Genomic DNA, 16,467 nt, shown 5'->3' on the forward strand with positions numbered 1-16,467 from the left:
ACTCTGGACGAAACATACTTTCAGGAATTGCTCCAAGACATAGAAAAAAATCGACGAATATAGCTTCGAATATAATTAACTTGCGACAACGATAAATCGAACAGACCGTCAGGAAAGTCATGTATATAGGGAAAAGGGATATTCGATTTTTCTTCTGGGGACCACATTAAGCCTGGTATATTCAAATCACCTAGAACTACCAATGGGCCCCTATCAGACCATCTATTTGAGACGGATTGAATAGCGGACAAATGATTTAGATATTCTGGGAATTCAGTAGACGGCGTCGGAATATAAGAGCACGTTACGTAAACAGATTTAAAGGAAATTACAGCTTTCCACATATGAATTCTGAGTAACGGGACGCGTTAAATAGTACCTCCATAAACACGGTGTCCGCGGCCCTCCTTTCACCTACAAATCAGCCATGCCCACACTTTTAAACAATTATTCAAGTTTTTTTTTCATAATCTTCCGCTTTTATATTATCGGCTTTTGTTTTGCCTTGTATATAAGACAATATATCAGATGATATTTAATCAGGGGAAAGCCGAAAAACGAAAATTTGTTTCTTTAGTGGATCCACGTGAGGGGTTTTGACACTGCCGTACTGGCACTGTATTTCTGAAAGGCCAACTTGTGCAAGTAGTCCGTGCTCAATATTTATTTTTGGTGGTAAACCGATTAAGAAACCAGTACAAATACATCGGAATCTCTAGCAATCCCAAGTTGGAACCGTTTTTAGCTGCCGATCTTAGCAACATTTGAGGATTTGCTGTGATTAACGGCTGATCAGCTGTTGAGTCCTGTAGATCCCATGCCAGTGGCTGCGGAGTGTTCCCATTAGGCTGAAGGCAGAGTGCGCGCGAGAAGCGAAGCGAGACGCTATGAGCAAAAAAATTCAATAATTTATATAATGACTTAAGAAGCCACTCAAAACAGTTCTTTAACTATGCGCGAATATATATTTGTACTTTTGATTATATTTTATATAACGATGAATTACAAAAAGACGTGTGTGTTTTGAAAATAAACGAATACAACAAACATTCGTACGCTCTGAGCGACTTGAAGCGACAAAGCCGGTTGCAAACGGCTCTCTCGCTTTCTCTCTGACTCTGACAATTGCGCTTAAAAATACATGCGGTGGTTGATCCCTCGCTCTCACCCAATATTATCGCATCGCTTCGGATCCCGCGCGCACTATGCCGTCAGCCTTAGGCAGCCTACAATCAGCGGCTTTCTTGCGCTTTGGAGATTCGTATATACCTAAACGCTACTAAACTGCGAATGTAGCGTGGAAAGATGGTCATCAGTTCGTCGAAAACAATCTCTTCCTACGCCAAAACTACATATCAGTTCTTTTAAGCCAACTTACGTTTCGCGCATACACGATTTCATCTCGATCACAAACATTAGGCAATCATCACAATAGTATTTAAGATTTTCGACCTTAGCTAGTTCATCACTTGTTCGGCCGCTAAAACCAGCGTACTATACACAGCGTATTAGTCTTTTAAATTTCTATTCTATCGATTTGTCAATAAACTTTTTGCCACGCCCACTCTAACGAACTACAGCCGCCGAACCGGTCGGCGTTTGGGCGTCACACTTTGAAACAATTTTTTGCATTTTTTCTCATTTTATTCCTCAATATCTATCGATATCCCAAAAAAAATATAAAATTTTGCGGTCTCATTCACACTAGCTGAGAAACGTGTAACTGATAGTCGGGGAACTTGACTATAGCATTTTATCTTGTTTCGTTTCGGATAACTGTACAAGGACACAACATCAAAACTGGAAAGCTTGTTAACAACTTGTTAAATGTGAGTGGGAGCGCGGAATAAATCACGACAGTTCGCTTTCAATGCCGAAAGAAAATACATACATTGTTTTGCGTTAGCTCTGTGAAAACCAAATAAACGCTGTAGAAACAAAATTAGAATTATTATTGTCGATTTTAAGGAACGACGAACATAAATAATTCTAGTAATGACGCTAGAGTGGTTTATTACATTATCGCTTACATCCAAGCTCGTCACTTAAATGTTTACTGTTGAGCAGCAATAGTTTGAATTAGGGTTACATCTGCCGGCATATTGCTAAAGATCAAAAATACGATATGCAGTGACCAGCCCGTTATTACTGTGCGCGAAATTTTGTTTACATTTGTTTGTTTGGCGTCAATTTTAATATGGAGCCCACAAAGAAGCATTTTCGTCATATTTTACTTTATTATTTCCGTAAAGGAAAGAATGCGGAGCAGGTTGCTAAAAAGTTACGAGATGTGTATGGTGGCCTTAAAAGGAAGACAGTGTCAAAATTGGTTTTGGCCATCAAGGAGAAGCGACCAATCGTAAAGGTGTCATATTCCACCAGGACAACGCTAGACCGCACATATCTTTGGTCACTCGCCAAAAACTGAGTGAGCTTGCCTGGGAACTTTTGATGCATCCACCATATAGCCCTGACCTTGCCCCATCAGACTACCATTTATTACGATCTTTGCAGAACTACTTACATGGTAAAACTTTCGGCAATTATGAGGCTATAAAATCGCACTTGGTTCAGTTTTTTTGCATATAAAGGCCAGAAGTTCTATGAGCGTGGAATACTAAATTTGCCAGGAAGATGGCAAAAGGTTATCGAACAAAATGGCAATTATATATTTGATTAAAGTTCATTCTAAGTTTTATGAAAAATGCATTTACTTTCTTTTAAAAAATCCGCAATTACTTTTTGGGCAAGCCAATATTATTACGATTATAGCTGTTTAGGGCACACATCTTCTTTTGGGGTGGATGAGATATCAGTCTGGACGGTGTAAATCCTTATAACAACATGTTGGTTCTGTGTGCTGCTTGACAAAGTCCATAACGGACGGACTTTATTAACACAGAGAAGCTTACTAAATTTGAACACAAGGATAACAGAGTCAATTAAACATTTCAAAAACAACGAGGTTAATAGTAGGTGTAATAAGTTTTACCAACAGGTCGACAGCATAAAACATTTCTGGTTAATTGTGGCCCACTCGGATAATTGTTCGCTATCGATTAGCCCGATCTTCATTGTAAGGGCGCAAGATTATCGTCATGAATGAGGACAGTTGCGCCCACTCTAGTGTTGGTTTCTTCCACTTTGTACGTCTTGGTAGCGCGCTTTTGTAGTCGGTACGTCCTGGTAGCTCGCTTTAGGAGTCGGCTGACCCTTTTCATCCAAAACATTTGGAGGATCGCCATGAAACTATTCTCTTCGATTGTGCGAGAAATGCTTTGGTCGACAGATAATGAACCCCGTCGATATTAATTGAAAGCATTGCCATGAAAATAAAGACGACGCAATAAGACTTTAAGACCCTCTCCTCTAATTTGTATGTTTGTGTTGATTGCTCCACAAGAGTTTCCCCCGCACATTTGTTGGGTGGTTGTTGTGGAAGCAGCCGTTCAACAGGTAATGATCCCTTTAACCGTTTTCCAGTTTGTGCTTATGTGAACATACGACATACATACAGGGGTGTATGATACGACAAGCTAAATCTATAGCGTTTACAATCCAGCATTCCAAGCTGATTTTGTTAATTTTCAAAGAACAACTGTCAATAAATGTCCGCATAAATGTCCTTGATTTGAGGTGATGTTGTCAAAGTTGACTGCATCAAAATGGATGGTTTAAAGAACCACGGAAATGCTTTGAATTCTGATGTATTTGCTCCTCGTGATACAATATTAGCCGGATTGGCCAAGCTAAACGTCCACTGGACATTCTAAGTTAGTTCCATATTTCAAAAATTCGGTTCCGACGAATTCTATTAAGTATTGCTATTGGTATTGAGTTTGACCTGGCAATAGCCATATATAGTGCATTATATTTCCACAATTATGCATGCTCAACTTAATCAAGTCCTAATTTTAATGTAATAATTTTACATGCAACGTTGATGTATCATTTATATGATAAATAAAATAATTAAATATTTTGCATACCTTAATGTTGTTTGTTATTGTTGGTAATTAATACGTAAACCTCGACATAAATATTTTTCTGAGGCATTTGATAAAGCGTTAATACGTCAGATCTTTAAAATTTGTAACTGTGAGCACAGACAATTTGAAAAATGTTTAGTGCATCATTTGACATAGGACACCTTGTTTTATAAATTCTTTTTAAGTAAATTCTTTTTCATTTAGGCTGGAGCTACATTCGGAAAGTGGAAATAACAAACCAGAACTAATTTTTATGGACCAAGTAGAAGATATATCATCGGATTTCATTCTGCACAAAAACGAGAATTGCATTCAAATTCGCATTAATGATGGAACCCGTGATGGCAGAATCATTTTGACAAACTCAGTAAGCTAAATAACTACTTTTCTTTCTTACCGTTTAAGCAGATACAATATTTTTTTTAGGATGAAATAGGATTAAAAGAATGGTCATCTTCCCTAAGATCGGCACACAAAATTTCTCAAGACCTCTTGGGATCAATGGCTAAAAAAGCTGGAAAAATATATGGCAGTGAAAGAGACGTCAACAAATCCATGTATATTTTTGGTGCGAACTGCTCAACGAAAACTTCTAACGGGTCTAATTAATATTTAATTGTATTCAGTTTATAAGCCTAAAGATTTATAATATGTAAAATGTAGAGGTACATCTTATAAAAATAAATGTGAAACTCCTTGAAGATAAAACTTTATGCTTATATTGTTTTTCTTAAAAACAAATTGGCCCACATACTTCAAAATTATTAAGCAAAGTGTGTAATTAAAGTGTCTAACCAATTGAAACGTTAAATAAATAACTTTGTTATTAGATTAATGTATAATGTTGGTTGTGCTGTTCTCAAAGCAAACAGTCTTTAATCCTAACGAGCTGAAGACACAGAGGTAATTAGACGTACTAGTCCAGTTTAGAGAGCTGGTTTCCAGACTAAGATAAGCTTAGATTTGGCAATTGGCCAAAAAAACTTCAGTTCTTCATGAATCTCTTTTGCCTGCACCAGCGTTAAATCGTTCGGGAAAGTGAAACGACAGCCTTGAATTTGCTCGGTTTCCTACTGCCGGCAGCTGTTAATCTGCCTGCGTATATCTTTTTTTTTCATAACTTGATTGGTCTTGTAATTAAAAAAAAGTTAAATTGATTTGTCAAAAAACACGCCCACAAACTGCTACGCTCACTCTTTTGCAAAATGTTTAGATATTTTTCATGTTTTTATTAGTCTTGAACATTTCTTTCGATTTTTTTCCAGCGCCTACTCTAACGCCTTTATGCCGCCCAAACTGGCACGCGCACATGTTCCGATTTTTGGTTCGTTTTATTGTTTGTCTTGCGAATGGAGTTGTAATAACTATGTTTACAAAATAGAATTATAAAAGAAATTATTTAAAAGCACCCCTGGTTTTTCAAAATTAAAATCGGAGCGCAGAAAAAACAGGTCCTTTCACTTTGAAGGTAGGAAGATTCGATTTGATTAGAATTTATCTCACCTTCATTTTCCTTTCGCCCTCGACCGCCTTAATTCTGCCCCACCGCCCTAGCAGATTCGGCTCATTTCGAGACCTGGCCGTCCAGGTCAAATTGTTTGGCCCAGTCCGTCTTGTGCCTTCTGTCTGGTGGCCTCCTTGGCCTGCTCCAGCAATCGGCTCGGGACTGTGTGTGACCCGTTCGCCGTTTAGATACCGGCCTCCACCAGATTTCTATTTCTAGGGCTCCTGCTTGTCTGGACGACCTTATTCCTTCTTGCAGTTGCCTCGATAGTTCGTCCGGGACGACGTTCAGATAGACTTTTCTATACGAGTTCCAGCGCTCACCCCGCGATCCGTCCGAATGAGACCAAGGATATTATTGTGGCGGGGCCGCAGGGTGTGTCGTCCGTTAGGTCGAGTCAAAGCTGACCCTGAAGCGCACGTCCTCTATGACTTTTATCGCAGGACACCAACTAAGAACTCCACACAATACCTTTCTGACCATGCCAGGTCCTTGTCGTCTTGTCCTGTAGCAGCCTCACCATGTTCTCAACTTCGCAACCTTAGCGGGGTAGATTTTATCATTGTTTAGATTCACAGTGAATGATCTCGCACTTTACTAGACTCTTTGAAGGATTATACATCCTTTTTTTGCCTTTTGTAGGTCTCTGTAGAAACAGAGATGCGCAAATGTGCATTTTTTTTTGATATTTTGACCAATAAAAAGACGAATTGTATGTAGTGATTTCGAACGATATGTTTTAATTGGTTTTGGCGACAGAGATTATGCATCGATGCGTATATGCATAGGTAACGAAAGCGAATGATAATGAGCGACTTACTATGCGAACAACAGAACGCTAAAGATGGGAAGATAAAGCCCGCGAGATTAGAGCGCTTAGATAACGAAGATATTGCTGCACAGCTTAGGTGCCTTAAAGTTGGTATATTTACAAATGAATTTAGGACTAGCCGGCGGCTGCGTGACACGACAAACAGCGTGATTGAGAAATTACAGTGAGGGTTTATTTTCACATGGTACTGAATTGGAAAAGCTGGAAAGAGTTCAAGTGGTGGCTTAAAGAGTTTGTAGATGTAGATTTTCTTGGGGACATCATCGAAAGTTATCACTCCGAGCAATAAAAAATCGCAACCTTTACAGAATTTTCCCTTACCGTTTGATCGACGGGCTTTATAACGCAAGCTGTACCAAATTTTCCCATACCGTCTGATCGGCAGGCTTTATAACGATTTCAGGGCTTGACGTTATATGTTCGAAAGTTCTTTGATGGATATGCGGTCCTAGCTAAACATTTGTCAGACATATTGAGGAAAGACGTCAAATTTGAATTTAGAGAGTTGCAGAAGGTTGCATTCAAACAGTTGAAAACAGCTTTAATCAGTAAACCAGTTTTGAAACTATATGATCCGAAGTTGCCTGCGGAGATACATTCGGACGGAGATACATGTTGTAAAAGGATAGAGATGACAGACACTGTTTAATATCGTCACGGATTGTAATTCGTTTGCAATGATGATGAAGACGAAAGAAGTTCCGTTGCGAGTAGCTAGGTGGGCAATGTTTTTACAAACTATGACTACGAAATCGAACATCGATCAGGAATAAAGATCAGGCATGTATACGCTCTCAGTCGAGTGGAATGTTTTGTTTTGACAGAAAGCGGAATGCATTAACTAAGGGAAGCTCAGTTGGCAGATGATTGGATCAAGGCAGAAGCTTAGCTGAAACAAAGGGACATGAGGATTACTACATAATAAATGAGATGTTGTTCAAGGATCCATGCAGAGAACTAATCGTCATTCAATATCAAATAGAAACTGAAATCATTCAGACTGCTCATAGGCAAGGCTATTTTTCGACGAAGGAGACACAGGATCTGGTGGAGAAATCTTATCTCATTCCAATGTGTTGAGTGAATTTTAGTAAACTCAATGCAGGTAGGCAGGAGGGATATCCCAATACAATTGATAAGGGAGACAAACCACTCGTTACTTATCATATAGATCACGTAGGACCGATGGAAAGAAACACGGGGGTAGAGGAGGTACTTTATTGCTTAGAGAGACAGGCGGTAAATTTTGGTAACCCATTCAGGAGTGTGTCAGACCGTGGTGCAGCTTTCACATCACATTTGTTCAGGGAATATTGCGAAAAACAACAGATTCAACGTTTGTTAAGCGTAGTAGTATTTTAAATTAACATTTCTTGGAGTTAAACTGTATTATTTCTTTGGCCGAGTGGAAGATTTGATTTAAACTGTTATATTTGATAAGCATTACCTTGATATTTCATATAGTATTCTAAAGTTATTTTCTAGAACTATAGTTAAGTTTGATAATGAACATGCAAGAGATTTTGGCACTGCTAGTTACATAGTTACGAGAAAAATGAACAGAATTGTGACTAAGCAGATATGGGAGGAAACATGAATGACAAAATAGTCTGTTCGTTCACTATGGCTTGAATTCAGATAATGAAAAAATCGAAGTGAATGATGATCAGGATTTAGATGGGTCATTTGCATTAGTAACATCTAATAATGAGCAGTCAGGTCGAAGTGGTTAGGGTAGGCGGAATCCAGGTGAAGTTGGTCATGATCGCCAGGTTGAAATTCCTAACTCGGGAAGGTCATGGTTTACATTGAAGGATGTTGAACGAAGTGTATCACAGTTTTCGAGGACTAGTTCACCAACCATTAATCACTGGAGATAAGAACTTGAAGAACTTGAACTTGGCACTGCTAGTTGCATAGTTACGAGAAAAATGAACAGAATTGTGACTAAGCAGATATGGGAGGAAACATGAATGACAAAATAGTCTGTTCGTTCACTATGGCTTGAATTCAGATAATGAAAAAATCGAAGTGAATGATGATCAGGATTTAGATGGGTCATTTGCATCAGTAACATCTAATAATGAGCAGTCAGGTCGAAGTGGTTAGGGTAGGCGGAATCCAGGTGAAGTTGGTCATGATCGCCAGGTTGAAATTCCTAACTCGGGAAGGTCATGGTTTACATTGAAGGATGTTGAACGAAGTGTATCACAGTTTTCGAGGACTAGTTCACCAACCATTAATCACTGGAGATAAGAACTTGAAGAGTGGAATGGAGTCATATGCAGGTCTTCATATATGTAAAACAATTACTTAGTGGTCAGCGTGATATTCGTGATTGGAAAACTTTAAAAACCGCATTGTTTGACGAATTTGGTTTAAGGGTGTCATCGGCAGGGGTTCATCGTATACACTTCACTATCGTACTTGTGGCGAAAATGAATGGAAAGAAACTTTTGCGCTGCTACTATCGCAAATTTAAGAAGAAAATTGTGAAAGACAACTTTCCGATAGTTCAGATGGATGGCGTAATTGAGAAATTACAAGGAGGGACAATTTTGACAACATTGGACTTATTTCCATGTTTCGGTAGAGGCTTACTCCCAAAAGTATACGTCATTTGTTACACAAAAAAGGACAGTACAAGTTTTTGTACGTGCCCTTTGTCATATCAAATTCACCAGCGGTGTTCACAAGATTTATAATGGTAGTTCTAAGATAACGTATTAAATCCCATGACTCGATAGTCTATATGGACGATATTATAACTCCGAGTAAAGTCGTAGAAGAAGGTTTGCAAAAGCTGAAAAAAATGCTGGTTGTGGCTGAACAGAACAGGTTAACTGATCGTTGCGAGTGTCAGATCTTAAAGAGCAGGTTAGAGTTTCTAGGGTACATAATCGAAAAAAGTTAGATTTAGAAAAGATTTTTAGATTTTTCGAAATTATCATCAAGCCTGCTCTACATCTCAACATCTCACTCTTTCTACGTTCTGGAAAATAAGTCAGGAGAAGAAATTAGGGAAAACCAAAGAGACAGTTCCTCATGGCTTAAAGAATCGCAAAGCAAATATGTTAGGTCCCTCTGATTTGTGTGGCTTGAACGAATTTTTTTGTCGACTAATGATCTAATCCTTGATGATATTCATAACTATAGCACTCTCTAGACTGGACCCATCATCAGCAAATAATTTTGGAATCCAACGAAAGACTGTCGGTACGTGATGCTTAAATTGACAACCTATTTCAAATTATGGTGTCGATGTTTAAAAACTGCTTCCATAAAATTCTTCAAGAATTGCACAAGCCCTCGTTGGACTTCTCCCAGCTACCAAGAGCCAAGCCAAGTTTTTTTTTTATTATACGAGCTACGGTAGGTGGCAAGCACGATTCATAAGCCCTAGTGGAATTATGCCTACGTACTAAATCAAAAACCTCCCTGTGGTCTTCAGTCCTTACTCGCTCACCGGGACTGACAGTCAAGGTATGACTTCGATGAGCACGATGTGAAGCCAGAAGCCGGCCGGACTCGTTTCATTATATTAAGCTGTGTCCCAGCTCCCATGCCTCCCTGTTCGCCAACAATCGACGCAGAACAGGCTTTGGGCTGACTCTACGTGGCTCCGGTCTTGTGCGCCGCGATTGCTAGCCCGGCTTTCTCGAACTAGTGGATGGCAGCTCAATCGTGGTGTTACATTTTTCTTGCAAGTCTGCAATTGATTTGGCGACTGCTTTTATTGCCACATCGTCAGCAAAGCAGTGCCGCTCTACTCCCTACTACTACTCTACTTTTTGGGCCAGCTTCCGTATCGTACCAGAGGACATGGTCCCTAAAGTAGCTCCCAACGACCATCCTCAGGTACTCCGGGACCAACATACTGTTCATGGCTCCGAGGATTACGGGTCATCTAGCGTTGTTGAAGGCGGTCTTTACTTCCAGAGTCTGAATTGCGCAGTATTCCTTTCTGCCTCCTAGCCATCTATCACCAGCTAGAGCGGTATTGCTGGATAGCAATAGATCAGCCGCCATACTCTCTGCATTTCCATTTGGTGCTACCAGGGAATCGATTTGGTATGCCAGCATGTCCTCATCGATCTTCCTGGTGTCCCATGCTTGCCCGGCTGTTCTTCTCTGCCGTCTCCAAGACGTGCCCTCCGGAGAAATACTAAAGGATATCTGAGCGTGGTCGCTCAGCTTTACGACGTCATGGACCATCCAGTTAGCGTTAGCCACTAGTCCTCTGCTGATAATGGTATCGTCAATAAATGACGTACCCTTATCGTTGTTAAACGTCGGCTTCCGTTGGAAACACTACCGCCCCATTCCACTGCCAAGGCATTAAAATCACCGGCAATGATCAACACCTGATAGCTGCTTAACCTGACTCGTCTAGGATCATAGAGAAATGTCCCCTTCCAGTGACGTAAAGTTCGCTAAGGAGCATGATGTCTACATTGCGCCCCGCCGCAGTCTGACCCAGCAGGCTCTGAGCTGCTGCGCAGTGATTAACATTGAGCTGGTCTGGACGTCCTGGGTTATGCGACACCTTGACCACCCAACGGTTAAAGTGCCCTGCTTTAGGACCGCTATCGCATCGTTCGCGTTCATCAGCACTAATGATATCTGCGTCCCATCCCGCATCTGGAAATGAGCGGCCAGGCAGCCACTAGCTCCTCTGTTGTCGTAGCCTCGTCCAGTCCGCTGCAGGATAGTGCAATTTATTGCGCACCCGTACGCACAGGGGCCAAATCTTTGAACGTCGCTTCTAGCTCTTAAACTTGGAAACGCTTTCCGAGGCTATTCGCTCTACTTCAAGCAGCAGCTCACCTTGCTAAGTTCTCCGTATTTTGCGTACGTGTCTGCCTAGTTTGCTAAGGCTTGGGTCCGATCTTGGTTTCCGGAGCATCTCTGCGTACGATGCCTCGCCCGTCTTCTTCACGATCAGTGGCTTTGGCTTTGCAGGCGCATAGGCTTCACCTTGGCCCAATCTTCAGCCGTGCAGATTCTGTCTTGGCGACAGATGCATAGCTGCCTTGCTTGGACTTGTTTGGTTGTCGGATTTCCTGCACCGTTGCTACCAGTAGTATGGTTGCTCGGCTTAGGCGCCTGAACTTTGGGCACTTGCCCCTTTGGCACCTGCGCCTTCTTGCTAGGCTTTTGAACATCCGACTGGGTAGCACTGCTCATCACGGTGCTCGTTGGTGGTCCCTTCGTTCAGCTCTATCGTCCTGTTGTTAAGAGCTACGAGTTCAGATACTACAACCTTGGTCTCTCTCGTGACATGCCACTGGGTCTCAAAACCGGATAGCAGGATGTTTATCTTGCCATTCATCCTTACGAGCATGCATTTAAGGTCCTCGCTATGGAGTGCCGTGGTCAGGTCCGAAGACCGATGAGGGGATCCAGCTGGGGACCAGACTTTTGCGATGGTACGGTAATCGTGGTCCAGCTGCAGGAGCAAAGTTCTCCACCTCTACAGCAGCACTGATGTCGCTAGTCAACGGCGCAAGCCACCGCGGGAACCGTGATTCCGTCTCCCTGAGTCGGGTTTCCGACTCCAATAATAGGGGATCTCGAAAGCCTGGAGCTCCTCCTATACGAGTCGTTGAGATCGGGGGACTGCCACCATTGCGCTATCCATCAACTCTAAGATGGCCTAAGGGGACGATTTTTGGTATGTCCGCGACCTTTGTGCCTTTTTCCTATTCTTAAAGAATGGTACTCACCAAAGGAACCAATATCAAATCAAATTTTAAGATTTTAATTTAAGTCTGAATTAAGCGACCTACGGTCGAAACTCAACACTGATCTCAACGTTGAGAGATCAGATCACCCACGATCCCACGATCACCCATTGCGAAAAGTTGCCAGCGCTATCAGCTGTTTTTATCAGCAGAAATGGCCAACTTAAAGAATGGCCTTTTACATGCAACGCACGGCCATTTCATTCGTCTAAGTAACGCGCAAATCTATGGCACAACTCCACCGTGTGGTTTTGTAAGTTTTCCGCAAGTACCGACCGAACCAACTCCGTAAACAACGAAAATTCGCGCAGCGTTAACACAAGACGTCCGTCTGCACGACAGTGTAGACTTGCATCTCGCCAAAACCATGTGTTCACATATGAACGTGACAAAGAATATTGGTTGCCTCACACCGTAAATTAAAAATAACAACAACAATAACATCTTATTTAGATCGTTCTAACATTTTGCAAAGGACCAAAAAAAACCAACTCTGCAGTCAGAACACAAGCACGTTAAAGTCTGATTTGTTGCGAGCGCATGATTAGCCAAAGGCTGCTAACATTTTGGTTGTTTTGTTTTTCGAAATTCTCTGCAGTTTTTTCGCACCAGTAGTAAAAAACTCAGAGATTGCTAACATTGTGGTTTTTTGCTTTTTTTGCGTAAGAAACTCAAAGATTTTAATCGAGAACCTTAGAGTCTGATTTGTTGCGAGCGCTCAATCAGCTAAAGGCGGCAAAAAAGTGAAGAAAATAAAAAAAATTACAAGTACAATTCTGGATGACAAAATAATAAAGAAATTTCTTAGTTAATACACGGTTGTTGCGTGACGTTGGCGTTACGAAGGCCAGAAACTGTTCGGTGCGGCGGTGTTCAAAAAATAAAAAGTTCAAAAGTGATACACAAAAACTCCAAAACCCAAACAAAACGAGTTTACAATTAATAAAAGAAAACAAATAGGCCGAAATTCTAAGAGATGAATATCTCGCAAATGACATCGAAGCAGCAACAACAAAACAACTCGCAAGTTACATTTTTAGTTCAACACCAATATCAAATTCAAGGCAACATCGAAGGAGCAAGGAAGATCATCTGTAACCCCCTCCAACGGAAGCAGCAGATAAGTTAGCTTTTAATATATTTAGTGGACAAATTTAAATTATATCAATATGCTATCTGAAACAATAATTAAGGTCCTAGCACTGGCAAGCCTAACAAGATAAATAAGAGTGATTTAATCTGGTGAAATAACTAGTGACTATATCAACCAAAAAATGTTTTCAGAAATTTTTAAAGTAATTGAAACCTTAAAGAGTAAATATTGGAGCCTTAAAGATATTTCTTAAAGATTACTGAAATAGAACCTAAGAAAATTGAAAGTGACCCAAACTAGTTGGCAGTGGTTTTCGACAAAAATTTCGAACAATTAAGAGAGTATTTAAAACTATAAAAAAAAAACTATAAAACTCTTGAGGGGTCGCCGGAAAGTTTCCCTACTTAGAGCTAATAGAATCTGTATGCTTAATATCATCCTTCTAGCTAATATAGTTCTTAGATCTCGACGTTCATACGGACAGACGGACAGACGGATATGGTCGGCTATTGATCCTGATCAACAATATAAACTCTTCCTTCTGCCTGTTAGATACTTTTCAAGAAATCTACTATACCCTTTTACTCTACGAGTAACGGGTATAAAAAGGAAGATCCGGAAATCAAAAGGTTTTATACCCTTTCAGAAACGGTCTATTTATTCCTGACCAGGATCACTAGCCAAGTCGCTCTAGCCCTTTGAGTCTGTCCGACTGTAGGAACGGCAAGGAACTATAAAAGGTAGAAAGTTAAGTTAAGCATGTACATAGATTCTAGAAAATTTTAAAAACGTTTAAAAAATAGTTTTTTTCTTATTTCTCTTGCAAAATTTTCTTTAATATACCAAATAAATTTTGGCAAAGCGCAGCCTAGCGCCAGTCTTACCAGTTACCATCGTCTTGTTGTCTTGTCTTACCAGTTTCTATCGATGTACCAAATTATTTTGGCCCACAAACCGCAAAAAGCTGTCTCACCATCAATTTTTAACAATGACTTTTTCCCACTCTAACCAAAGCTGCCAAAAGCCATCACGCATTTAAAAGGTATTGATTTTTTTTCGTTATATTATTTACCAATATTTGCCAATTTCTATCGATATCCCAACCAAAATTTAAAAATATTACTTCACACTTCTGAGCTAAGAATTGGGTATCTGATAGAGGAGGACATCGACCATAGCGTTCTCTCTTGTTGTGATTTTAATGATGAATTTTTTATATGAATCACAGGCTCGAAATTAAACCCGTTACTACTACTCATAAATTTGACAAAATATGTCCTTCATCTTAGAAGTTCTTAGATTTTATTAACTTTATTCACTTTCTAGACGTTTATTACAATGCCCCATTTTATCTCAGTTCTCTTTTGTCGCTTCTCTTGCTGAACTGCTTTTACTGCTGCATCTCCAAAGACGATAGAATAACAAGATGCGTAACGCCATACGATTTTTTGGCACACGATTTTTTCGCCGTGGCTCTAGAGGTGGCTCCAGGCCAGTCGCTACAGTCAGCAATTGTTTAATGACTAGCAATGGTACCACCAAGAGCATAATAATTTTGCAATCCAACGAAAGACTGTCGGTACGTGATGCTTAAATTGACAACCTATCGAAGTTTAAAAACTGCTTCCACAGAACTCTACGAAGTCTACGTACTAAATCAAAAACCTCCCTGTGCTCTTCAGTCCTTACTCGCTCACCGGGACTGACAGTCAAGGTATGACTTCGATGAGCACGATGTGAAGCCAGAAGCCGGCCGGACTCGTTTCATTATATTAAGCGGTGTCCCAGCTCCCATGCCTCCCTGTTCGCCAACAATCGACGCAGAACAGGCTTTGGGCTGACTCTACGTGGCTCCGGTCTTGTGCACCGCGATTGCTAGCCCGGCTTTCTCGAACTAGTGGATGGCAGCTCAATCGTGGTGTTACATTTTTCTTGCAAGTCTGCAATTGATTTGGCGACTGCTTTTATTGCCACATCGTCAGCAAAGCAGTGCCGCTCTACTCCCTACTACTACTCTACTTTTTGGGCCAGCTTCCGTATCGTACCAGAGGACATGGTCCCTAAAGTAGCTCCCAACGACCATCCTCAGGTACTCCGGGACCAACATACTGTTCATGGCTCCGAGGATTACGGGTCATCTAGCGTTGTTGAAGGCGGTCTTTACTTCCAGAGTCTGAATTGCGCAGTATTCCTTTCTGCCTCCTAGCCATCTATCACCAGCTAGAGCGGTATTGCTGGATAGCAATAGATCAGCCGCCATACTCTCTGCATTTCCATTTGGTGCTACCAGGGAATCGATTTGGTATGCCAGCATGTCCTCATCGATCTTCCTGGTGTCCCATGCTTGCCCGGCTGTTCTTCTCTGCCGTCTCCAAGACGTGCCCTCCGGAGAAATACTAAAGGATATCTGAGCGTGGTCGCTCAGCTTTACGACGTCATGGACCATCCAGTTAGCGTTAGCCACTAGTCCTCTGCTGATAATGGTATCGTCAATAAATGACGTACCCTTATCGTTGTTAAACGTCGGCTTCCGTTGGAAACACTACCGCCCCATTCCACTGCCAAGGCATTAAAATCACCGGCAATGATCAACACCTGATAGCTGCTTAACCTGACTCGTCTAGGATCATAGAGAAATGTCCCCTTCCAGTGACGTAAAGTTCGCTAAGGAGCATGATGTCTACATTGCGCCCCGCCGCAGTCTGACCCAGCAGGCTCTGAGCTGCTGCGCAGTGATTAACATTGAGCTGGTCTGGACGTCCTGGGTTATGCGACACCTTGACCACCCAACGGTTAAAGTGCCCTGCTTTAGGACCGCTATCGCATCGTTCGCGTTCATCAGCACTAATGATATCTGCGTCCCATCCCGCATCTGGAAATGAGCGGCCAGGCAGCCACTAGCTCCTCTGTTGTCGTAGCCTCGTCCAGTCCGCTGCAGGATAGTGCAATTTATTGCGCACCCGTACGCACAGGGGCCAAATCTTTGAACGTCGCTTCTAGATCGCTCTTAAACTTGGAAACGCTTTCCGAGGCTATTCGCTCTACTTCAAGCAGCAGCTCACCTTGCTAAGTTCTCCGTATTTTGCGTACGTGTCTGCCTAGTTTGCTAAGGCTTGGGTCCGATCTTGGTTTCCGGAGCATCTCTGCGTACGAAGCCTCGCCCGTCTTCTTCACGATCAGTGGCTTTGGCTTTGCAGGCGCATAGGCTTCACCTTGGCCCAATCTTCAGCCGTGCAGATTCTGTCTTGGCGACAGATGCATAGCTGCCTTGCTTGGACTTGTTTGGTTGTCGGATTTCCTGCACC

At 41.5% G+C, this 16,467-nt stretch overlaps 1 protein-coding gene and 1 long non-coding RNA gene across 3 annotated transcripts in view; one reads left to right on the forward strand and one right to left on the reverse strand.

Annotated features, from left to right (window-relative positions):
- The window catches only part of LOC6620153 (G protein-coupled receptor kinase 1), a 129,910-nt gene that overhangs the window by 56,948 nt on the left and 56,495 nt on the right, over positions 1 to 16,467 (reverse strand). The window lies entirely within an intron of this gene.
- Positions 4,210 to 4,496, forward strand: LOC116801594. The gene is made up of 2 exons (XR_004362115.1): positions 4,210 to 4,356; positions 4,416 to 4,496. It is a non-coding gene; the product is annotated as an uncharacterized LOC116801594 (long non-coding RNA).

Source organism: Drosophila sechellia, chromosome 3R, assembly GCF_004382195.2.
Source record: "Drosophila sechellia strain sech25 chromosome 3R, ASM438219v1, whole genome shotgun sequence".
In the NCBI taxonomy this organism is placed as follows: domain Eukaryota; kingdom Metazoa; phylum Arthropoda; class Insecta; order Diptera; family Drosophilidae; genus Drosophila; species Drosophila sechellia.